At 41.9% G+C, this 26,785-nt stretch overlaps 1 long non-coding RNA gene across 1 annotated transcript; it reads left to right on the forward strand.

The window, feature by feature from the left end:
- Nucleotides 1-248: 248 nt before the first annotated feature.
- LOC127699058 (uncharacterized) lies at nt 249-25,820 on the forward strand. Its single transcript, XR_007981058.1, has 2 exons — nt 249-620; nt 25,473-25,820. It is a non-coding gene; the product is annotated as an uncharacterized LOC127699058 (long non-coding RNA).
- Nucleotides 25,821-26,785: the final 965 nt, after the last annotated feature.

Consider the following 26,785-nt stretch of genomic DNA (forward strand, 5'->3'; position numbering starts at 1 on the left):
AGTTGACCTAAGAAGTTTACCGATATTAATTAAACACTTTTTGGTCAATAAGCACATCCCCAGCTTTCAAATATTTCGATTTGATTGTCACGTTCATTTTTAACCGTATGAGGTGAATCAAATGGGCTTTTAATTAGATAAATCAATTTTATGAAATTCTGGGGGTTTTTTTTGTGAGAGAAATGATAAGCGTTTATGCTCTTGTTATAACACGTGATTATAAGTTTCCCCGATATTATTTCTTAGTTTTTATACGACCGCAAAAAAATTTGCGGTCGTATATTGGTATCACGTCGTCGTCGTCGTCGTCGTCAGCGTCATCCGAAGACATTTGGTTTCCGGACAATAACTTTAGTAAATGTAAATAGAAATCTATGAAATTAAAACACAAGGTTTATAACCACAAAATAAAGGTTGGGATTGATTTTGGGGGTTATAGTTCTTACAGTTTAGGAATTAGGGGCCAAAAAGGGGCCCAAATAAGAATTTTTCTAGTTTCCAGACAATAACTTGTGGAACGGTGTATGAATCTCTCTGAAATTATACCACAAGTTTCCATACCACAAAGGGATGGTTAGGATTGGCTTTGGGGGGTTATGGCTCAAACCGTTTAGGAATTAGTGGCAAAAAAGGGGGAAAAACAAGGGTTTTGTATTGTCTTGAGGTGATTAGCTGTCAATTTATTTTTAGAAGTTACTATTTAAAAATGCTGATTAAGGAATATTAATTTTAGCAATGATTATGTATGTCATTTTCTATTTTAAGACTTTTATGATGTAATTAAATGGGTAATTATGGTTGCAAACTCCATTGGAAATTTGAATTGAGATTATGACCATATCTTGAGGGAAAGAATTTTTTTTTCGAAAAAAGGGGGAGGGGTGAACAAAAAATGGGGGGGGGGGGTAAAAAGAAATTGTGAGGGGGGCAATTTTTCTTTTTTTTTTGGGGGGGGGGGTCAATTCGCAACAGCATAGTGTATTGCACAAAAGCAAAAAAAAAGGTGGGAAAAAAAAAAATTGGGGGGGGGGGGGGGGGTGGTCAATTCGCAACAGCACAGTGTATTGCACAAAAAGCAAAAAAATGAATATAAATTCAAATCATATAACCAATTCTAAGTTCTTTGACTACAGTTATTCTCTGTCAGAAACCTATTATGTGTCAAATATTTAATTACAATCCAAATTAAGACCTGTATCAAGCGCGAATATTGTGTCCATTTTTGCCCCAACTGTTCAGGGTTTGACCTCTGCGGTCGTATCCAGCTGCGCTCGGCGAAGCAATTTATTAAAGTGATCAAAAAGAATCATTTGGATTTTAATATTAAAACTGTTATCTTTTTTATTAAATCGGATTTATTCATCCTACATGTTCAATATCTTGATTTAGTTTCAACGAACCTAACCCGAAATAATTATAATTAAATATTCCATGGCGATCTATTTGTATTTGCCACCACCCTAAATATGTATTCTAACTTTGTGTATTAAAATCGACCTTCTTCTAAATGCAGATCTGTAAATTACCTTGAATTTTATAAGCCTTCCACGGGTATTGCCAGAGAATAATACTCACATCGTATATACGTAGTCCTGGCGTAGAAAGTAAAAGCTCACTTCATATATTGTCCTTACAGTTTTTATACGACCGCAAAAATTTATTGGTATGACGTTGGCGTCGTCGTCGTCGTCGTCAACGTCCGAAGACACATGGGTTTTCGCATTATAACTTTAGTTTAATTAAAGATTAAAATAATTCAAGAAATAATGTGTGGAATAAAACCGGCCGCATATGGTAAATGTTTTGCTCATTGTTGAATGAGTAAACGAGGTCTGGCAAGACGATACAAACCGCCGGCATTTTTAATATTGGCAAGTAGGTGTTCTTCTGGTAACAGAAGTAACAAAAGATCCTCTAAGGAAAATTAGAGTGAACGAGGAGCACGACCCCACACTGACGCTAGACCATAACTTGAATAACGCTTCCTCGGTACTCGGAGGATAAAATTCAAAACTGGTAACAGTGATGAACCGGCCGCTCTGGTAAACAAGAGAAAGCCGTTTATAAAAAAACACAACTTCCCTGTGGTACCACAGGAGAATATTTTAACAAATGGTCTAACGTAGAATTATAGGGTCATGACCCCCCTGTCATCTTGCCAGATCCCGCCAAATGAGAAGGTCTATACACTCTCATCCCCAACGAAACGAGTTTACTACCCGTACTAAGATACAATTAACTCATCAAGTAGGAAATACTCGACAGTCAGAACTTGCAAACAACTCAAAAGCTCCCTGAACATTATTTAAGAAAACATCATTACCTACATCTGACAAGTGCACTCCGTCATGCCTGAACAAATCTCTTTCTTGAGCTTTTATATTTGGATGGCAAATTACAAGACCATGATTTAATTCTTCTTTGAATATATTACGAACAGCTGCATTAACTCGTTTAAGAGTCGAATTGATAGTCACCTGATTTTCTGCCAAGTGCCAGTATCTACGAGGCAAAATTTCACTCCATACCAAGAAGAGATTTGGCAATAACACATGTAATCGCATAATGTCCAACCTTATCTGCTCAATAAGCTCTTTTCCTTTGATTAAACCCAAATCGTTAGAACCCAAATGTATGATCAAAATTTGTGGAGGTGGATAACATCTAAGATTTTCTTCAACTGAAGGTAACAAATTTTTCCATTTCATCCCTAGCTGGCCATACAAATGAAAATTATAACCTTTTGACTGTAATCCGAGGTTTTGACCCCCTGGTCTTCTCTTAATGTTTCTGGCCGCCCAATATACAATAGATGATCCCATGACCCAAACTTGACAGGGTTCTACAATGACAAAAATTCTTAAAAGTCCTGTTTTGTTTAAACCTTTTCAAAACATATTAAAATACAGTTTCGAAGATCTTCGTATCTATAAAATCTACCAAATCCGAATGTAACTCGTGTATGCATCAGAAACCCAACGTTCCCACTTCTTAATTTCTGAATCCGAAGCCCCCATTCTGCTATAATGCGATGCTCCGCCTATTCTAAACGAATGTGATCGGATTTGGTCTTTAACGCCACAAAAATACAGGGTTTTTTTAAGTATAGAAATAAACTGAAAACGAGTCAATGGAGACCCATTGAAATGTAAATACAAGGGTTTGTCAATAGCAGGATATCTTATTCCCAAAAAGGCACGCAACATGCTCACAGGACAAAGATCTGCCTCCCTTTGAGGAATAACCAAAGTCGTTGAAATACCTCTCTGGTCAGCTTTCGAACTGCAAATCTTCAAATGCAATTCATATTTACAATTTGAAAATTTCAATGACAGATCATTAATGAAAATTGTGTGGGCTCCGATATCTGTACTCGTATTAGCCGTGAGCTCACCTATTCTTAATAAAGCAAAAAATGCAAGACTAAATGCAGAAGCGAACAGACAAGATTCATAATGAGAAGAGCAAACGGATGGGAGTGATCGTATAATTTTGTGCAAAATTTCTAAAGTAACAGGAGCGCGAATATCTGATAATTTGGGACTCTTCCTTCGAACTCCCTCTAACATTTTAGAAACTATAAAAGTACATGTAGTGTCAGTGACACCTAATAATTTATGTTTATGGCTAATCCCGGATAAGTATGTATTGATTGTAGATGATGTTAAACCAGAATACGATAAGTAAGCTATAAAACGAGTTAACACATCAATTTGTATAGGCCATGATACATTTAAGTCATATTCCTTGCTTAACTTTGCTAACGACTCTAGTGCTGTCTTGTAAGTTTTGTATGTAATTTTCGCCATCGAAAATTGTACCAATTTTTCAACTTCCACGTCTAAAATTTCCATAGTAGGCTTGGCATTGGAGTAAGTTCCTTGTCTGCTTGTGGTGCTAACTGTCTGAAGAGCTGCCAATGACAACGAGACAAAGCGTCAGCAATTACATTCCGGCTACCCGAAATGTGCTGAGCCTTTATCAAAATATTATGTTTGAGGGAAATAAATAAAAGTTTTCTTACTAAAATCATTACTCTAGCAGATTTTGATGACTTTTTATTCAAAATTGTTACAACTGACTGATTGTCAATATTAAACAATAACTTTTTATTCTCTAAAAATCGCCCCCACAATTGAATAGCAACGACGACTGGAAAAAATTCCAAAAACGTGATGTCCCTCAAAATACCGTTCTGACTCCACTCTCGAGGCCAACAAGCTTGCGACCATTTGCCATCAAAATAAATCCCGAACCCCCTATTTGAACCTCCGGCACTATCAGTGTATAGCTGGATTGTCTCGTTTGATGTCCAAAGCAAGTCTAGCATTACAGAAACACCGTTTTACTCATTTAAAAAGGATAACAAAATTTGCAAATCATCTTTCATCTCAGACGAGACGCGAATTCTATGCCAAGCTTCCTTTACGTTGCAAGTTGCATCAATTAACCGACGACAAAATGCCCTGCCTGGAACAACGACCTGACAAGCAAAGTTCAATAACCCATAAGTGACTGAAGTTCACGCAACTTTACTTTTTTACAACCAAGTATAACAGTAATCCGTTGCTTTATCTCGATTAACTTAACTTTCGGCAGCCGGAGCTCCATGGCGATAGTATCAAATTCTATGCCCAAAAGTATTAAAATTTCAACTGGTAAAACTGTTTTATCTTCTGCTAAAGGGACCCCCCATTTCTGGCATACATTAGTAAATGTTTTCAATAAATTGGCACACTGGTTCGTGCCTGCTTCTCCAAAATCATCTAAATAATGCAGAATATTCTTAGAATGGCTGCACTTTGCCGTATACCAATGCAAAGCCGTGGAAAATTTTTCGAATAAGGAACAACTGAGACCTGCCCCGAGAGGCAAATTACGGTCATTATAAAACTCATCATCAAATTCAAAACCCAACTGATCGAAATCACCTGGCCAAATTCTCAACAATCTGAAGGCGGACTTTACGTCGGCTTTTGCCAACAAAACGTGTGTTTTTCCTAATTTTTGAATCATCTCGACCGCATCATCAATACTCGCATAACGCACAGAACAAAATTCTCGATCAATAAAATCATTAACAGAATTACCAGTAGGGGATGAAAGATTCAACACTAAGCGAAATTCTCCTACGGTTGTTTTAGGAATGAGAGCAAGGGGGGAACAGCGAAATGTAGGAAAAGGTGGATGTGAAACTGGACCTGCAATACGCCCGAGCTCAATTTCTTTATTCAACTTCTTCCTAGTGGTCTCTGTATTCTTTAAAACACTTTTAGAATTTTTACAAGTAAAAGAAAATCTAGGTCCAGCGTACATCAGTTTAAAGCCAAAACGTAATCCCTGAATCAATTCGGCGACAGCAGTTATTTCCGGATAATCCAACAAACATTTTTCGACTTCACAAGCATTGATAGGGGAATTTCCTAATTTATATAAATCTGACAAGTCACCCCGTTTAACCTTTTTAAGTTCTACAACTTGTAACTGGGTGTGGCCCATTACATTTTGAGCATTTATGATCAAATTTGCATTTTCTTCCAAACGTACAACGGCCTTGGTTGAAATTCCGACATTTTTGGCGAGATTGAAAACCGGCTCCACTGTAGCCACGAAAATTACTCTGGTTATGAGGAGTCCTCCCTTGAATTCTACTAGGATTAATATCCGAAACCTGACGAGATTGATAATTCGAGGAGGAATGAGAATTATTGCTCATGACTACAGACGATGACTGACTGACATTCCCCGTCACCACGCACAAAACCCACAATTCCTGATCAATGACACCCCAGGAAGATGATGGAAAGCGCTCTTTTTTTAGTCGGTACTGATCATCGTACACGCCCCAACCATTATTAGTACACCTAGACGACGCTAATCGAATGCTTTGCATATATTTCAAATACTCTTGGGCTTTCATAGGCCATTTTTCTAATAGAATTGCCATATAGATCATAAAGGCCGAAGTCTAAATTTCTATATTGTTTAAAGAATCTGGCTTCTTATTAACCACAGTCAGGGCACCTCCTTTCAAAACAAAATCGCCATCTAAAGTAGAATCAGAGCCCAAATCTGCTGCAAATTTTAGCAATAAACCTAAATGAATAAAATCACCCCGCCAATTTTTTCCTTAATCTTTAATGGAATATGAGCCCCGATCGGATCAAATATGCTAGGAATGGTTTCCGGAATGTGATTAACTCGGAAAATTTCATTACTGGCCAAATGCGAGCCTGTAATTTGCGACTGGGACCTCCTACTATGATAAAAGGGGGGTGCATTTTGGTCCCCTGTATGTGTATACATACCATGACTATCCTGAATCGATGGGACCATCTCGACTTGGGAAACTATACTAGAATCATTATCGGCTGCTCTTCTGTGGATTGTTGTGGCGACATCGTGTGATTCTGGTCGAAGAGACTCTGTACTCGACATCAGAACTCTCGAAGACGACGGTCCAGGAATGGCTACTGTCACAGGGTCCAACTCCGCACGGTCACTATGGTTTTGGTTGGAGGCAATAATTTCGTCTCCGCTTTCATTTACTATAACTTGAGTTGAATGACTACCCGCCGTCATAATGTTCTGATTCCCACGAGGAGCCATGGGTCTTTCTGGATCAGAATGCACATGACTTTTACTAACGTTATAACTTTAGTTAAAGTGAATGGATCTCTATGAAATTTAACCATAAGGTTAAATACCACAAAAGGAAGGTTGGGATTGATTTTGGGGGTTATGGTACCAACAGTTAAGGAATTAGGGGCCAAAAAGGGGCCAAAAATAAGCATTTTCTAGTTTCCAGACAATAACTTGTGGAACGGTGTATGGATCTCTCTGAAATTATACCACAAGTTTCCATACCGCAAAGGGATGGTTTGGATTTGCTTTGGGGGGTTATGGCTCAAACCGTTTAGGAATTAGGGGCAAAAAAGGGGGAAAACAAGGTTGTCCTGGTTAATGGACAAATACTTTAGTACAAAACATAATTTAAAGCAGTGTAAGGGAGATAAATCAAATACATCATTTGAATTACCTCCCTTACACTGCTTTTAAATTATGTATAAAGTAATGGTAAATGAACAATTAAGACAATTTAAAACAGTGTAAGGGAGGTAATCCAAATACAACATTTTGATTACTTCCCTTACACTGCTTTTAAATTATGTTTAAAGAAATGGATATTTATAAAGGAAGACCAGTAAAAATATCTGCAAATGTTGCATCTTTAAAAAAAAAAATCCATATGAAAGATTTGACACCATATTTTAAATTCTATTATAAAATAAATTAAGTTAGCACTATGGTAAATTTAAATGGGTAATTATGGTTGCAAACTCCATTGGAAATTTGAATTGAGATTATGACCATATCTTGAGGGAAAGAATTTTTTTGGGGAAAAGGGGGGGGGGAAGAAATTGTGGGGGGGGTCAATTTTTTCTCATTTCAGATTTCAGAAATTAAAAAGAATTATTCTTCAAATATTTTTTTTTTTTCAAATTTCAAATATTGAAAAATTTCAAGAAGTAATCTTTAATTGCACAGTATGGCGCATTAGATTTGTAAAATCTTTGACCACATTTATTTATTTGTTATGCCGAATCTAACCGTGTTTTTAGATTTTTAATTTTGGGTCCAGTTTTCAAATTGGTCTACATTAAGGTCCAAAGGGTCCACAATTAAACTTAGTTTGATTTTAACAAAAATTGAATATATGGGGTTCTTTGATATGTTGAATCTAAACATGTATTTAGATTTTTGATGTTGGGCCCAGTTTTCAAGTTGGTTCAAATTGGGGTCCAAAATTAAACTTTTTGATTTCAACAAAAATTGAATATATGGGGTTCTTTGATATGCTGAATCTAACCATGTATTTAGATTTTTTATTTGTGGGCCACGCTATCAAATTGGTTCGTATTGAGGTCAAAAGGGTCCAAAATAATCAAAAATTGAATTATTGGGGTTCTTTGATATGCCAAATCTAACCGTGTATTTAGATTTTTAATTTTGGGTCCCGTTTTTTAAATTGGTCTACATCAAGGTCCAAAGGGTCCAAAATTAAACTTAGTTTGATTTTTACAAAAGTTGAATTCTTAGGGTTCTTTGATATGCTGAATCTAAACATGTGTTTAGATTTTTTATTATGGGCCCAGTTTTCAAGTTGGTCTAAGTTGGGGTCCAAAATTAAACTTTGTTTGATTTCAACACAAATTGAATATATGGGGTTCTTTGATATGCTGAATCTAACCATGTATTTTGATTTTTGGGCCCCGTTATCAAATTGGTCCACATTGAGGTCAAAAGGGTCCAAAATTAAACTTTGTTTGATTTCATCAAAAATTGAATTCTTTGGATTCTTTGATATGCTGAATCTAACCATGTATTTAGATTTTGGATATTGGACCATAATAGGTAAATTAAAATTTTTTAAGTTCTTAGACCACATTCATTCTGTGTCAGAAACCTATGCTGTGTCAAATATTTAATCACAATCCAAATTCAGAGCTGTATCAAGCTTGAATGTTGTGTCCATACTTGCCCCAACTGTTCAGGGTTCGACCTCTGCGGTGGCATCAAGTTGCGCCCAGCGGAGCATTTTATTAAGTTATATACTTTAATTTCTTCACTATATCAGTCGGAAAAAACAAATATTAAAAAAAAAAATTAAAATCAAAAGATTTACTACTGATATAGAAATTAGTTCAGTTAACAAAAATTAATCGAAATATATACGGTAAACATAGAAATTTTTAACTCATCAATGTAAAAAGTTGCATATCTGTTCGTTTTATTTTCTTTATTTAATACTATTGGGTGGTAATTAGCTATCAAAATTAGTCATAGGCGTGCTTGTGAGTAGTGTGAAAAGGCCGATTCTGCCACACTCCCCCATTTTAAGGGGAAATCCTGCAAAGGACCCCTAACCCCGAGGCTAAGATGCAATCCGACAGCGTCCCTTCTTAGCGTATAATAAATCATGACTTTTGTACACAATGGTTTCGTCGACACAGATGACTTCATCAGCGAAGACACCTTTCAGGAAAAGGTGCAGGACCAGAATCAGGAAGCCATCAAATGGAAAGACTTGCCCACCGAGGTGATCTATAAGATCTTGGAGGTGGCTGAAGTGGATGGTAAGTTTGGAAAAAGCAAAATCCTCACCCTGAAGGACCGTCAAGGAGAGACCAGTAGAGTATGGGCTTGCCCCACGCTTAATAAGGAGAAATATTCTTTGCAAGGAGCCTTCGTACGAAGCACTGGTTTCAAGCTCAGCAAAAAGTCCAAGCAGGAGTATCTCTCATACGATCTGGTGAGGAAGTAAAAAAAAAAAATAACCGAGGGCTAGGGGTAAGGACGCAAATTTTCCCAATCCAAAGCGGATTGGGAAATTTTTTTTTTTGCACTTAACACTTTGATCTGGAGGGTTCGGGAATGAGCGGGGAGCGAGGCGCGATTGGAAGAACCCTCCCTACGGCGCATGCGCATTCAATTCTTCACTAATTGGGGTAGAAGGTTGACGAAGCTGATCCTTCTCATCATAGTAGTTCTTCAAGCAGGCTGCAGGAGAACCGTCTTCACCTGCCAGCTGGAACTTGTAGGTTTTGGCTAATCGCACGGTGTCTCGATGCTTCTTTTTCTTCTTGGCGACTCGGCGTGAGATCAAGGACAGGACCATTATCCCCGTGGCACATACACACAGGCGAGGGAACCTAGGGGAATGGATGACACGGCACCCACACCGGTCAGAGCAGACCCCATGGTACCACTGGTCAGCAATAGACTGCCTACGCAGCACCCACCCAGGGCAATGGAGATGACCTTATCCAATCGGTTGTAGATCTTCAAGGTACGTTGATACTTATGAATATCCGCGTTGAGTTGGTCTTCCATACATTCGACTCTGGTCTGTCGGTATCCAGAATCTAAATCATCCATTTATTTATAGGAGCATACCGAGGAGGGGAATATTTTTGAAGGGGCTGTTAGCACCTAAGATCAGACCAGCTCCGTCGTGGAATTGCTGACCACGCTTCAAGAAGAGTCCATCACCATAGGTGATCCGGGCGTTTGAGGGTTTGAGGTAGAGACCGTTGCCACTAGGTTTTACTGTGCAAACGCATCCACCACGTTTCAGGTACAATCCAGACCCTAAGGCCTTGTTGACGGTTACACCACCCAGACCACTCAAGGCTCCAACACCCAAGGCGGGTAGAATGGTTTTTGCTAACATGGGAAGTGCCCTCATTGCCAGCCCCGCCAACATGGGTAGGAAGCCACCCACCTTCTGCATGTTTTCCTTCAATTGGGTCGCACTCAACTCTAGGACCATGTCACCAGTACCCTTCTGTAGAAGCTTGGCGATCTTTTGAACCTGGCGGGTGGTGAGCCACATCTTGTGTTCGCCTTGCAGGTTTGCGTGGGACAAACGAATGGAGACCGGACAACCTTTCTTGACAGCCCGTTGTAGTTTATCAGCTTGACCTTTTGTCAAGTTTAAACCATGTTCGTGATAAGTCATTTATTTATACCTCACGAAGATGAAAGCGGATGGTGAGATGTTCACCCCTGAAATCGATGGGCCTACCGTCTTGATCGGTGAGATACGTTTACATGCGATTGATGGTTCGCAAGGTCACTGGCAAGTATACTAGATTCTTAGGGGTTTGAATGATCTTCATACCAGGACCGTCTGCGGGAAAGAAGCTGTAGATGGTAGACTGCTGTGTACCATTCACATAACTTCCATGAATGATATCACTATTCACCAGAATGCTGTTGATGATGATGATATTTACAATGTGTTCCCCTTCAGTATAGCCGTTTGTGATCATATCGAACATGTAAATCTGCCGCTCGAATCCCAAGACGGTGTTGATGCTATTGACAACGTTGAAGTCAACTTGAATGTGTCTGGCGAGGGTCAGCGTTGCTCTTAGGGTCGCCCGGTTGGCATCGATGATGATCTTCGTTTTGTGTTTGTTGAGCCGTAGCCGCCGCTGGATCTCATCGTTGATGTCTTCGATGTCATAGGAACCTGTGCTCAGTGCGATGGGAAACCAGTTGGCACCATCGTCGGGGGAGTAGCGGAAGGAATTGTTACCTGTATGAATGTTGGGGATGGAGTTATAGGTTTCCAGGTTCACCAATGCCATTTCGTAGGTCTTGGATTCCTTGAGATGTAGTGGGGGGTTGAACCGGGTAAGGATTTGGCTATCGTTTCCAGAGACGATGAAGGAAAACCCATGCTTTGGGTCGGTATTATCGACAATTTGCTGCAACAATGTGTTGTCCATTTATTTATGGTAGACCATTGTCACATATTTTTGCTTCCACTCTTCGATACCGTCATACTGCTCCTTGAGTTGTTTACCAGCCTTCACTACGATCGCATAGACTTCGGCGGGGCGACTGGCAAAGAGGAGTTGTAGGTGAATTTTATCCATTTACTTTTTAGTACACGACGTTCATCTTCTGACCATCGGATTCAAACTGTAGGATTCTATCTGAAATGACAAGTGCAAACGCTTCGGTATTGGCTGGAACATTGCGGGCGATTTCTGCTCGGATCTGAATATCCATCGTAGATTCTTTGAGACGCTCAGACTGATGACTCACATCAATCACAAACAAGGGGTACAAGTCGATGTAATCGGAGGGATTAATACCACCATTACTGAGGAGACTGTCCATGTTGTGGAATTTCTTTCTGAAGTCAGAGGCCTCTTTGAACACTCTGGCGATCCTATTTTCGTTGAAAACTGCATTATAGTCGACTGCCGGATAACGTTTAGCGTTGAGGGTGACATGGATATTTCGCAATCGACAGTGATCGAACACGGAAGCATTATGGGTTTGGTCACCACTTTTGTCGGTTTGGAAGGCAACAATGATATATCTAGGCTTTTCGCGACCACTCTTGGCAGCTAGGCGCCAGTTAAACTGTGAGGCTTGGGGAGCGGCTAGGGAATCACACTGTCTCATGCGAAATCCACAGTTGATCTTGGATTTACTTTGGATGGTTTTGTACATTTGCATCTTATTTTCGTCTGAGGGGGTGACTTGAGGGACGAACCACGATAGTTTACTCAGGACAATCTTTGCCGGATCGTTGACGGCAGCTGCTCTCAGAATGGCATTAGCATTTGAATCGCGAACGAGTGAGAGTTCGTGCTTGAACCCGTACACTATTTTGTTGTAATCATCTGCGAATCCAAAAATATGTTTTAGGGGGATGGCAAACGAAAACGATCCTTTGTTGGTGGGCTTGGTGATAATGTATCCATGACGGGCTGCAAATCCAGTGTTCTCAGCCTCAGCATCGGTGGAAGAATCCTTATACCACAGTTGGTTGAGACCCTGCGATTTGGAGAAGTCGTCGGGGTAGGTTAACATTCCCAGCATAGTGGTGGCGATGCCGGGGTCGTTAATATGTTCGATCTGCTGACCGGAAAGCCTGTAACTGATGCTCTTGAAGAGATACATGATACCATTATGGGTGAGCGACACAAGATCGCCATTGGCATATGCTGTGTCATCATTCTTGAGAAGTCGACCTTCCACCACGAGATAACTCTCGGCGGGGTGTAGGAACAAATCCTGGGTTTCGCTGTTGATTCGGATTTCAGCACCGGCATTGTTCAGCTTGGCCCCGGCTTGTGGTTCGTATTCTCGAACCTGATATTCCTGGAGACTTGCGTCGAAGGTCAATCCTTCGGTGATTGTAAGAATGTTAGACATAATGTATTTATTTATAGCGTTGGACGAAGTCGTGAATGGTTTTGATACCAGAGCCGGAGATGAGATTGTTTAACCGAACTTGCTCTGGCTTCTTGCGTTGAACACTAGGCTGTTGAGGGGTTTTACTGCGTTTTCTGGGGCGGGTCACTTTATTAACCACATGGTCGACGGCTTTGGAGGCTCCTTTTTCAACACCTTTCAAGGCCGCATTGGTGGCAGCATTCACGGCCTTACTTCCTAGGGTTTTGGCGGCAGAGGAAGTAAACATGCGTCCAGCCAAACTGGCGATTGTGTCAAACAGTCCTTTACCACCGTAGGCGTACTTTCGAGCGTAACCTTTCTTGATTTGCAACATTTATTTATAGGATGCTACGATGCAGTGCCTTATATTCCTCGATGCTGATATGTCTACCCTTCTTCATAGCTTCGATAATCGACACAATTTCGTTGCGCACACCATTATTTCCTCCTCGGTATGCTGCGGCACACAGTTCCAAGCGATCAAGAAGCTGCTTGAAGTTGGAAGGAAGAAATATGGTTTGCAGCCCACTACCAAATTTATCCTTCTTGTAGATGTGGGATACGATTTCCTTCCACTTGTAACCCTTATTCGCCTTCGGGGTTCTCGAGAGGGTGGAATTGCCTTGATACATGGCACCGGAACTTTTCAGGATCTGTGCATAGTTCTCTAGGTCTTCGGGCTCGAACGATTCTGGATTCTTTTTGACCATGAGTTCCCATAGGCCGGGGGTACCTTCGTAGCGCACTCCATCCACGAAAATATCATCACCACTGAACTCCACCGGTGAATTCCCGATTATGTAGGTGTTGTCTTCCACCCTCAATCCGAATGTATGGTCAGCCTCCGGAGTCGTACCGAGTTTGAGGTATTGCTGAGCTAAGGGTCCAAGTACGGTGTCTGTGGGAAATGCAATGGGTAGCGGATCAGCAAACTCGGCTGGTGGGGGAGGAAGGGCTGGCACCGCTGCAGGAAGATCTTCAATCGTCTTGGTAATCTTTGAAGCCGCTTCCCGCTGAGCCTCAACCTCAGGCTTAAACACCTTGGAAAGGTTTCGGCTGAGTCCAATCTTGTCGAGACGATGCTGCATATTACTGGCTTGAATCTTCCGCTTAGTGTCTTGCAACTCCCTGGCAAGTGCCTCACGCTGCTTAGGGTCGGTAATCTTGATAAACGTCATTTATTTATAGGATCGAACGCTGTTGAATGCTCCTAAGCGTTGGATTGAACGCCCCTAAGCGTTGGTGTGAACGCCCCTAAGCGTTGGTTCGATCGCCCCTAAGCGTTGGGTCGATTGCCCTTAAGCGTTAGGAGAAACGCTCCCAAGCGCCTGGGGGAAGGTTCAGATGCCTTTCCCAATCGCTAGGGGTATCGACCGTATCCACTACGGCCCCCTTTTTCTTTGCAAGATTAAAGTGTCTACCGCATAGGTCTTTACCAGGGCGGCATGGGTATGTGCACTGATGGCCTCTAATCGTCTTGGTAGGGCATTGGGGTTGAGGAAAGCGCTCCACCTTACCATACAGACGGCCAGAGTTCCATGCGTCGAAATCACCTCCACTGCTATCGATCGGGCGGATGATCGTGCGACCGCATTTCCAACACATACTTGTCATATCGGCTGAGTCCCACTCGTGCTTGCATTCAGGGGGTGGTCGTGAGGGCTTGGGAGCATTCTCAAACTCTCGATCCAAGTCCCGTTGATTCTCCAGGAAACATTCCTGCAAGTGATCCATTTTTTTTAATTTTATACCTCATAGAACTCATCTAATTTGCATCTGTATTTCCCTGCTGACTTGGGGCTTGTGAGATCGATGGTTACTAATCCATAGGGTTGGGACCAGCAATGCTTACACAGAGCGTCAAATTGTTCCTTGGTAAGATCGTTGCAGTGATCGCACCGAATATGGTCGACATTCTTTGCGTCCTGCTGGAAGAGGCAGAGGAAGTTTGCATTTTCTCGGATCAATTGTCGGTGTAGTTTGAAGTAGTTCTGACACAGGTAGAAACAATCGACGTTGTTGTGGCGACCGCGCACGTAGTAGTCTTCACATGTGTTCTGTTTGCTCAGCATCAAATCGTCGAACACCATGAGGTTTTTGCAGCTGGGATCGAGTTCCCGGGGGTCTGGTACATCGCTCCCTTGCTCGAAGAAAAAAGTGTCGATACCACTCGGGTGTCGTGGTGGTGGTAAGGCGTCGACCACATCGATCAACGAGTAAGGTGAATTGCTCTTACACTGTAGGAGGTCTCGAATATCTTCCTTAGGGAAGCCTTTTCCCAGCGCTTGCTGCAACAGCTGGTAAATGTGCTGGTGAAGCGATTTTCCGAAGACGTACAATCGATCGTAGTCGAGCCATCCATCGCGCAGGAGTAGGTTGTTCAACAGCGTTGTTTTACCACAGTCCGACTTCCCAATGATCAACCCTCTGATCGACCGCTGCGGAAGGAGGTAGTGATTGCTCCTCTTGGGGGCGTTGGCACTGTAGGAAATGTCTTCGACGTTCATTTATTTAAATAAAATAACGATGATCTTCTGCGTGAAATGTCGTAAGAAGACGGACACAGTTAACCCTGGCGAAACAATTACCATCAACGGGCGACGGAGGAAGTTTGGCAACTGCAAGGTGTGCGGCGCCAAGAAGTCTCAGTTTGTTGCTACAACCGGTGCAGGGTTCATGAACAAACTAATCAACCGATTACCCATGGAAATGCATCTCCCCGGACACAACTTCACCGGGCCAGGGACTAAACTTAGCAAGCGACTACTCCCCGATGGCACCCCGAAGGCTTGGTCCAAACGCATTAATCGAGTGGACGAGGCTGCATATCACCACGATCTTTGTTATGCCCAGCACAAGGATACAACCGCACGCAACTCCATCTGTGACAAAGCTATGCTAGCCTCGCTTAACACCATTCCCAACCCTACCACACGCGAACGCATGGACCGTAGCATCGTCGGACCCATCATCGGTACCAAAGCTCGATTCGGTCTGGGTGTTAAAAAAGAAAAAAGTTCGCTGGACCGATGATTTAGCTGAGGAGTTGCACAAACCAGTTCGACGTAAGTTTCAAAAACGCCGTGTGGTAGTGGGTCGTGTGGATGAGACCTGGGCGGCCGACCTTGTTGATATGAGTGCCTTTTCTAGGGACAACAAGGGAAATAAGTTCATCCTGAGCATCATCGATGTCTTCTCCAAATATGGCTGGTTGATACCGCTCAAAAACAAGAAGGGGTTGACGGTGCGGGATGCCTTTCAAGCGGTGTTCAAGGAGCGTATGCCCAAGAAGCTTTGGACAGACAAAGGCACTGAGTTTTACAACAAGGATGTAAAGCAGCTGCTTCAAAAGCATGATATTGAGATCTACTCCACCGAGAATGAGGAGAAGTCGAGTGTGGTTGAGCGCTGGAATCGCACCATGAAAGAGAAGATGTTCAAATATTTCTCGGCCAACTCCACGCGCACCTATATCGATGTCCTGGACAATCTTGTTCGCCAGTACAATACCACCAAGCACCGCTCCATCAAGATGACCCCTGTCGCCGCAAGTCACAAGGAGCATGAAAACAAGGTGTATTGGAACCTTTACGGCAGCATACCTCCCATGAAACCATCGCGATTTCGTGCTGGCGATAAAGTCCGAATCACCAAGAAGAAAGGTACATTCGAGAAGGGATACACACCCCGCTGCACCGAGGAAGTATTCACCATTTCCCTAGTGTTGAACACTCAGCCGCCCACCTATCGCCTCAAGGATTTCAGCGGCGAGGAAATTCAGGGATCCTTCTATGAGCCCGAACTTCAAAAGACTGATCAGGACGTCTACCGCATAGAGGAGATCCTCCGCAGGCGAACCAAGAACGGGATTAATGAGGTGTTTGTGAAGTGGAAGGGTTGTCCTAAGAATTTTAACTCGTGGGTCCCACAATCAAATCCTCAACAACCTTTCCGGTCTCAACCTTGAGACTGGAAAGATTTGGAAAAACTAAGCATGCTTCATATCGACAAAAACCCTCAATGCATCCAAATCCGACTGTAGACGATCGTAAAGGGCTTTGGTGACGGGTTCATTGTCAGTTTCTGGGAGTGGGAGATTCAGCACGTGAAACTTTTGCATATCCAGCTCAGCGTTTATCTTACCACCGTTGGTTAAGGCACATTTTGACTTATCGACTTTACTATCTTTTAGAGTCATCACCTTTTTTGTGAGTTCTCCGATTGATGAGTCATACTCCTTTTGCATTCGCTTGATGGTCCTCTGCATCTGTTTACACTCAGAATCTAATTTATCAATATCTTTCATACCATCTTTCAACTCTTGGGTTACCCACCGTTTTGTCACAGCATCCGAGCTGTCCTTGGGATGTCCTAGGCTAGAAATGCGATTGTCGATCATATCCAAATCCTGTAGCATTCGCCAAAGGGATGCACGCTTTCTTGCATGAGATCCAAACTTATCCATTTATTCATAGAGTGAGAAGATTGTATCTTCCAGCGATTTTCCAGTCGCCAACACTTTCAACACGAATAGGCAAAAGTGGCCACACACCACCGAGCCTCGCTGCTGTAATTCATCGGTGCTATATCGAATTTCAGGCTGCAAGTAGTTCACCATCTCGTCAGGCGGTGGCAATTCATAGGAGTCAAAGTAATACTTTACCGGCCCACGTTTATACCAGCAAGTCCAATGCGTTCCAGGACCTTCCCAGCTATCGTGATTCAAGATTCCACATTCGATGCGGCGCGGGCTGGGTGGTAGGGTATCTCGCATGAACACCCTTCTGAAACTTGGGATTCCTAGGGCTGTGACGGCTCTCTCCAATTCCTTATTTGACAGGGGCTTGTGGGGGAGGATTAGTTTGTGCACCCGTATGCTGCTCATTTATTTAGGTATGGGCATTCACACCCGTCAGAGACTGTCAAGTGCAGAAGAGGAGAGATGGGCATCCGCGCCCGTCAGAGCCTGCCATGTGCAGAAGAGGAGAGATGGGCATCCGCACCCGTCAGAGCCTGCTAATTGCAAAGGGTCTCATCTCAGTTGCGGGCGTCAGCGATTCGATACTAGTAGTGTCCGTGGGCGAGGGTGCTGATGCCGTCGGGTAGGATGTGGCGCTTGGTATCCTTGGCAGAGAGGGCGACCTTGTTGATCTCCTGGGTGTAGATCTGGTGGAGGTGGCTGCGGATAATATTCATAGACTTGTAGACCTCCTGCTGCGTGTCGAGGCATCTCTTGTAGTCGTCGAAGGTGATGTTGCGCTTGATGGTGGTCTTTGCGACTCCTTTGGCTCTCTTGGTGGCGGCGCCGTAATCCATCTTGTAGGCGTACAGCTTCGGCCGGAGTCCCACAAAGTCGGTCATGCTCTTGCCACCGCACTCGTCCTTGAACATGCCGATGATCTTCTTATTTGCACCGACCGGAATTCCGGAGGGGTGGTCGGCCGGATAGTTCGACGTGTCGAATTTCTCCTGGACGTGGGAAGCAATATCCTTGTAGAAATCCTCGGTTCGGATCTCGTAGGCCAAGCTGTCGGTGTCGGTGAAAAGCAGCCGGGCGTCGTCGCCATACATATTCCGCACGAACCCGTAGTGGAAGTCATACATCAGGATCTTCGAAATATCCAGGATGCATGCTCCCAGGTAGACAGGCTTATCGAACTTGAGCTTTGTCTTCTTCATATGGACGGCTGCCAGGTTCTCGGTGAAGACGACCCGACGATCGAAGTTGGGCTTGGCCACGAGCTTCAGCGCCTGCTTCTCGTTGGTGACCAGCCGGACATCGACCCTCTTGCGGATATTTTCCATGGTCTTGCCAAAGACCGAATTATTCATGAGCTTGAAGAAATCTTTCTCGGCGTCGGACTTGGCCACGGCTCTGAGTTCGGTGTTTTTGTCGATGTACGGTTTGAGCCATGGAGATTGATTGAACCCAATGATGCGGTAGACCTTCTTTAACACCGCCCCATGGGAGATATAGTACTTGAGGTTACGAATGTGAAGGGTATATTTTTCACGTTTGCCTAGATGAGGCACCAGTTTGCGCACCCCATCGATCTCCATGGTCTCCGGCGCCAAAGGGTAGTCGTTATGATCATCGTGGAGGTGATGAGGGTACTCTAGGTCACATTCCACCATAGCTTCATGATCGTCGGGGAAGTTTAAGACGGCCTCAATCTTTTCCGATTCCAACCATTCGAAACATTCTGTAGGTAGGGGTTGCGTCATAGCCCACCCGTACAAATTATTCGCGTCCAGATAAGTCAGATACTTGGTGAGTTGTGCTGGATCGTAATTGCTCATATACGGATTGTTAGCCTTACCAAGTCGATGGGAAATCATGGCCACACCTCCCCTAGTCGCATTTTCGAACATCAACAGCATATCCGGATCTGAGAGGAGTTCCAGTCGGACCCCAGTAAATTTTAGCGCCGCGTCGTAAGCTAGCCCTGGAGATGTGAAGCAGTGTGCAGGGTCGAGCTTGTAGTGTTTGATGCACATATCCCTGAAATCTTCGAAAACATCTTCCAATATTGCTACGTCGCTCTCCAGGTAGAGATTGTGATAGTCCTGCATCGTCCGACAGCTGGATTTCTCGAAAACCCGCTGCGCGTGCTCGTACTCCTCATCGCTGATGTGCGTGTCATAGAGTCTGCTGAAAAATTCCTCCTTGGGCGGTAGCTGCGTTTCCTCCAGCTTGGCGGGCCCATCCATATAATCGTAGGGATATACCCCCTTCCTAAGCATCAGTTCGGAGCGGTCGCCAAAGCACTTCTGCGTCGCGTTGATTTTGTCCTTAGTAAGATTCCCTGCCAAGGCTTCGAGAGAGCTGAGCATAAATCGCATAGAGTCAATGAACCTCATCTCAAGATCTCCCACCTTCTTGGAGAAGCTAATGTACTTCTCGTCGGTGTTGGGGATACAGGTGATCTTCCCTTCCCCGAATCCTAATTCCTTCACGAAAAGGTGGGCGTCGTACCCACTCAGGATGTGGAAGACGATGGGCACGTATTTGGGGAGCTGGAAGTCAAGATTGCACTGGTTGTGTGCGGCGCCGCGATACCTACCCGTGAGGTGATCGTGATCCAGTACCTTATCCTCACCAAATGCGCCACCGCAAATGTGGCAGAGTGTGCTCGCCGCGAAGCTCTCCTTATCTTCGTCCGTCATCGTCATGGGTTTGTTGTCCCGATAGATTTTGTCGATCTCCACAACTTCCTTCTCCATGCACTCCATACATTTCTTGGCCGCATCCTCCCCACAGTAGACGACCGATTCCTTGTAGTCGCCTTGGGCATACTTCACGCGGTAGCAAAAACCTGATGGTCGATGTAGCTGGTATGCCTTCGTGTAGGCTCGCGATGGGTCGGGTTGGCAGGTGTCCATCTTTCCCGTGAAGCACTCGAAATCCGCGTAGATGGTGAATGGAACCCTCATCTGACGCTTGTGATGTTGGAAGCTGATGAAGGATCCTTCTTCCGGCATCTCGATTCTGACCGCATCCTTTTTACCGCAGTACTCCATATGATCGTCGAGGATGTCCTGCCTGGAAAAGTGGCACAGGCATCTGCGGCAGAAGAAGAGCTCGTGCCCGTGCTCCGTCACTTGCGAGCTCAAGAGTCGTGACAAGCTTTTGATCCAGCAGTAATGCTGCTTGCTATCGCTGGTTAGGAAAAGGAGATCTACGTGCTGCGCGCCGGTGTTCTTGGATATCCTTAGGGGATATATCTGGAGGTCCTCTTCCCCATCCTCACCTTTCTTCAGACCGTCGTAGCCAAAGACGTTGATGTTAAGGTCTACATTCCGCCTCTCGAATTTATCGATCGCCTTGAGGGATACTGGAAAGTCAATATCATCGAATTTTAGCTCATCCCCCCACTGCTTGTACTGGCTTACGCGGTGTGTCGACTTGTGATCGACTTCCCCATGATGTAGGGCTGAGAGAATGGCCCAGCGGAAGCACTCCTGATCTTGGTTTTGGATGTTGATGACGGCCTTCTTCTGAGCGAGTGGCTTTGGGAGTGGTATGTGGGAGCTGCCCCTAAGTGGCTTAAATTCGTTCAGGTGGATCTTTAGCTGCTCGATGTGGGCGATGGTCCATCCACTACCCTCGCGCATATACCTTGACATGCTTTCCTTGATCTTCCCTACCATAACCGCAATCTCGAAGTCGAGGTCTGCTGATTCGGTGATGACTGTCTGGGCTGATCTGAAGTAAGGAATGACGTAGGTGTTCCCCCCCAGTCGCGGAATTCGTTTTAACCAGCTCCACTTTCAGCACTAGCTGTACCTTCAAGCCCTTCTTTCGGGTGAGGGCATCTACGATTGTCCTGGAGATGGTGCTGCGACTTACCTGGAAAAACGTTTCCAAATCATGCTGCTGGAGCGGGTTAATTCTGACTGTGCCAAAAACTCCTTTCAATGCATCGCGTCGGTCAACTACCTTGATCTCGTCTTCCAATGGGGCATTTTCGATATCCTTCTTCACCAGGTCGGTTAGGGCGGCTCTTCCTAGTCGGGAATATTTGGTGATTCCGCGTCTTTTGGCGATGGCCTTCAGCTCCTTCTTTGTGAAGACCTCTTCGCGGGCAAATTTTCGGTTGGTTTTCTCCTCGATTAGTTTGACCAACTTTTTCTTCGACATCCTGCTGACCCCCCTCAGACCCTTATCCTTAGCTATTTGACGGAGTGCCTTCATGGTCTCTTTTACCACAATTTTGCCTACGATTGGGATGTTCTCGTCATCGTCCTGTTGGCGCGATTGCTTCCTATGTCTCCAACAGAGATCGTCCATTCCCGATTTGCTCTTGCAGAACTGCCCCTTCTTCCTCTTCAGTGGGACACCGCAGGTGTGTCTCACCCATTCTTCTGGCTGGTCTTCAAATTTCAGCTTTGTCGACTGAGCGCCGCAGTTGTGACACATTTGGGTGGTCGGATCCATCTGTGCCATATTTGGGTTGTCGCAGCACTGCTGAGGGGTTGGGGTTGAGGCGCTATCCTCCAAATCTTTCTCATTCTCCAAGAAGAAATCTGCGTACTGATCCATAATATTCTTACCCGATGCCATCCTTTTATTTATTTTAATTTGGGGCACCCTTCCCTCTAAGGTGTCTTCGCTGATGAAGTCATCTGTGTCGACGAAACCATTGTGTACAAAAGTCATGATTTATTATACGTTAAGAAAGGACGCTGTCGGATTGAATCTTAGCCTCGGGGTAAGGGGTCCTATGCAGGATTTCCCCTTAAAATGGGGGAGTGCGGCAGAATCGGCCTTTTCACACTACTCTTGTGCTTACGTTAAAATATGCTTAAAGAACAAGACTTTAAATGATTGTACTTTAAATCCCGGCATGCAATATCAGTAGTTAACGTCACGTACTACAGGAAGTTGTCAATAAAAAAATTAAATATTATTGAATTTCTTCTTTATTGCTGCACATATAGTGATAAAACTTTGTGAGTATGTATTTATAATGAACATATTTAAACAATAAGTCAAATATTGCGAATTTTCCCTTTAGAGGTCACATGAATACGGATTCAATGAGGTCGAAATATTCGCTTGAAGGTGAATAATTCATCAGTGATTTTTCTTACCTTATTTTGACAAAATTTAACCAAACTGGCTGCTAGAGGCGAATTATTATTTCGCTTTTTCACTTTCATAAATGATTGAACAAATAAAAAATCACATATTTTAATTTTTTATATATCTCGTAGCTAATGCCCCTTTAAAATACTATTTTGGCCTTTCCTCTATTCTACTTTTTTTTTACCCCAATATAAATTTAAAAGCAGAGCAAAAACATGAGTGGATGAAACTACAAAGCAAAAAACCTATTTTCAAAATTATAAGCTATAAAACGGCAAGCTTTTTAGAAAAGCTTTTACTTGTTTAGTTAGCATACATACAAGGGCGCGAATCAAACAGTCCTTGCATGAACTGAGTTGACTCGACCTTAAGTTTCTAAATATAGATTTGGGTTTCTGTTTTGGTTTGTTTTGTTTATATTTCGAAAAAAAGGTAAAAGAATATTTTCTTTTGTGTAAATAGAATTTGGAATAATTAAAATACTATCTATGAACGAATTTTTTAACACATTTTTCTGATGTTTAAATACGTCAACATGTCAAAATTGTGTTGAATTCTCATTAGTTCTTGCAGGATTTCAAGATAAGCTATTATTATTTAAGAAATCGATCAAAAAATGGTGAAGATAATAAATATTTTAAAATTTGAACTACGTAAATCGTTGACAATTTAACTGTATTAAAGAATGCGAAGAATTGTTTCTGTTTATATATTGATTACCTAGACTGCTTTTAACACTAATGTGTTTAGGTCACGTATGGGTTTGAAGCAGGAGATTACGTGTTGTTTTTTTTTATAATTTTGAGATAATTTCACAGTATACATTTATATCGTCGTGTGATTGTTATAGTGTTATATGTCCACTCTTGATAACAAGAGGCTCTCAAGAGCCTGAATCGCTCACCTGTATTTCAGAGGAGAAGATTTTTAAATGTTAGCAAACTTGATGAACAAATTGTGTAAAATTGTCTTTAAAGGGCAATAACTCCTTAAGGGGTATTAACTTTTTTGTAGATCTTACTTTGCTGAACATTATTGCTGCTTACAGTTTATATATATCTATAATAATATTCAAAATAATAACAAAAAACTGCAAAATTTTGTTAAAACTACCAATTCGGTGGCAGCAACCCAACAATGGGTTGTTCGATTCGTCTGATAATTTCAGGGGCGATAGATCTTGACCAATTAAACAATTTTACCCCTGTCAGATCTGCTCTAAAAGCTTTAGTTTTTGAGATATAAGCCAAAAACTGCATTTGACCCTTATGTTCTATTTTTAGCCATGGCGGCCATGTTTGTCGATGGATCAAAACTTTGGATACAATTTATAAACTAGATACCCTAAGGAACATAGTTTACGACGACAGACGACGACGGACGCCTAGTGATGGCATAAGCTCACACGGGGCCCCGGTGAGCTAAAAATGGAGATAACTTTATATATTTGATATACAAGTGCAATGGTATGTATCCCTATACAATCAGAATAGAGGTTTCCCGATTTGCTACGTATCAGGTACAGTTGGTACGTAACTCAACCGTTAGTGTTGTTTTGGAGGTATTATTTTATTCATCATGATAGTATAAAGAAATCGAATTGCATATCAGCAAAATCTATCTCAACTTTTTATTTGGTAGCGATTTCACCGTTTCTAGAACACTTTGTTTGATATTCTATATAAAATTATTAAGTTAGTGCACAGGTGCATGAACCAAACAGACCTTACACGAACTGAGTTGAGACGGCTTTTAAATTCTAAATACGTATAGATTTGCGGATCTGATTGATTAATGTATTGTTTTTGTTTTGGTTATTTACAAACAAAAATAGAAAAATGTTTTGTTATGTATTTACAGAAATTGGGATAATTAAAATACTGTCTGTAAATGACTTTCTTAAACTCGTGTTAATTACTGGTGTCAAAATTGTGTTGATTTCTCAATACAGGTCTTTCATGATTTTTTAATTAGTTAATATCATTTAAGTTATATATTTCGATAATTGTCGAAGACGATAGAGCTGGTATTTCATATTGAGTGAGAAAAGGACACCCTTCTTATGTTTTTTTTCTATCAACAACTGAAGATTTTTTTTCAGAAATGCATTCTAAAAAGTAAACTGAAAAATATTGAAAACAAAATATTTACGACTCTATTGCCGATAAAAAAAAACAAACGTTGTGATTAAGTGTATAAATCAGTTATTTTCAAAAGACCAATGAAGGCTTTAAGTTCGTGCTACGGTTGGTACGGTAGCAAATCGGGAAACCTCTAATACGATATTTCTACACACTACGAGTTTTTGTCAGAACTACACTGTTCTACCTTCACGCTCACATTGGATTATAATAGCTTTTTCATCTATATGTAGTTAGTTCGGCGAAGATTATTTTTACAGCGTTGTATCTCCAATATTTTTCATGTATTTTTGCTGTAAAATAATTGTTATCAAATTTATCTAAGTATAGTACTATGCGTAAATTGTTTGCATGGTTTGAATTCAATCTATGTGCATTTGTTAGCAAATCCAGCGGTCCAGAATTGGGGATATAAAACAGTTAAAAAATCTATGGTCAATCTCCAATAGAAATATAGCCTTTTAGGGATACATTTCTAAAACAACATTGTTTGTAGTGAAGTGGTCTATCTTCAGAATAGGGGATGCTTTATCCGTTTAAGTTGCTCTGGTTTTTTTTTTTAAAAACCAATCGAACTAAGAGTTACTCTTCATAAATTATATAACTTTTTATACGACCGCAAAAAATTTTGCGGTCGTATATTGGTATCACGTTGTCGTCGTCGTCGTCGTCGTCGTCGTCGTCCGAAGACATTTGGTTTCCGGACAATAACTTTAGTATTAGTAAATAGAAATCTATGAAATTTAAACATAAGGTTTATAACCACAAAAGGAAGGTTGGGATTGATTTTGGGGGTTATGGTTCCAACAGTTTAGGAATTAGGGGCCAAAAAGGGACCCAAATAATTTTTCTAGTTTCATGACAATAACTTGTGGAACAGTGTATGGATCTCTCTGAAATTATACCATACGTTTCAATACCACAAAGGTATGGTTAGGATTTGCTTTGGGGGGTTATGGCTCAAACCGTTTAGGAATTAGGGGGAAAAAAAGTGAGAAAAAACAAGGGTGTCCTGGTTAATGGACAATTACTTAAGTATAAATTACAGTGTAAGAGAGGTAATTCAAACACAATTCTGATTTACCTCCCTTACACTGCTTTTAAATTATGTATAAAGAATATTTGTATTGTCTTGAGGTGATTAGCTGTCAATTCATTTTTAGAAGTTACTATTTTAATAATTTTAAAAATGCTGATTTAGGTAAATTAATTTTAGCTATGATTATGTATGTCATTTTCTATTTTAAGACTTTTATGATGTATTTAAATGGGTTATTATGGTTGCAAACTCCATTGGAAATTTGAATTGAAATTATGACCATGACTGAGGGAAAGATTTTGTTTTTGGAAAAAGGGGGGAGGGGAGGTTAAAAAAAATTGGTGGTGGGGGGGGGGGGGGGAGGACAATTTTTTCTCCTCAAAATTTCAGAAATCAAAACGAAAATCCTTCATTTTTTTTTAAAGGGGGGGGGGGGGGGGGGTGTCAATTCGCAACAGCATAGTGTATTGCACAAAAGCAAAAACATGAATATAAATTCAAATCATATAACCAATTCTAAGTTCTTTGACTACAGTTATTATGTGTCAGAAACCTATTATGTGTCAAATATTGAATTACAATCCAAATTCAGACCTGTATCAAGCGCGAATATAGTGTCCATTTTTGCCCCAACTGTTCAGGGTTGGACCTCTGCGGTCGTATCCAGCTGCGCTCGGAGAAGCAATTTATTATATATTGGTCAAATATTTATGATATTGCGCTTTTATACATCATATTCACTATTTGAAAAATGGAAAACACGTGTTTTAAAGATTCACACAACGATAGTAAGTAAGGTTTTGCAAATTTCACTGGCTATCGTAAAACGCGTCGCCGATTACAGTTTTCATCTTATTTCATTATTGATACGTCAATTGTGTATGTTAATATTACAAGAGCAAATCAGATAAAATATAAATGTGCTTTATCTTTTAGCTTCTTTTCGCCTTTGTATTTTCAAGGGAAACAAATTTAAATTACTAACTGTTCGTGCAACGGTTACCCGAGAACGGTTGCTTGAAAGCATAACCGAGTACACACAACATTATTTACTATGAATACCAATAGTAGGTTGCATTTCTGTAAATATTGACAATGCAATTTCCCATAGGAACTCCTTTTACGGCGAAAACTGTACCACTTTTACTATGAAGTTTTGAAAAAAATCATATCCTAGAATGCATGGAAAGTTCATATGAACTACTATTTTTTTTAAAGGTCAAAATATAGGGCTGTGCGGCATATTTTCAACGT

Source organism: Mytilus californianus, unplaced genomic scaffold (genome assembly GCF_021869535.1).
Source record: "Mytilus californianus isolate M0D057914Y unplaced genomic scaffold, xbMytCali1.0.p SCAF_4, whole genome shotgun sequence".
In the NCBI taxonomy this organism is placed as follows: domain Eukaryota; kingdom Metazoa; phylum Mollusca; class Bivalvia; order Mytilida; family Mytilidae; genus Mytilus; species Mytilus californianus.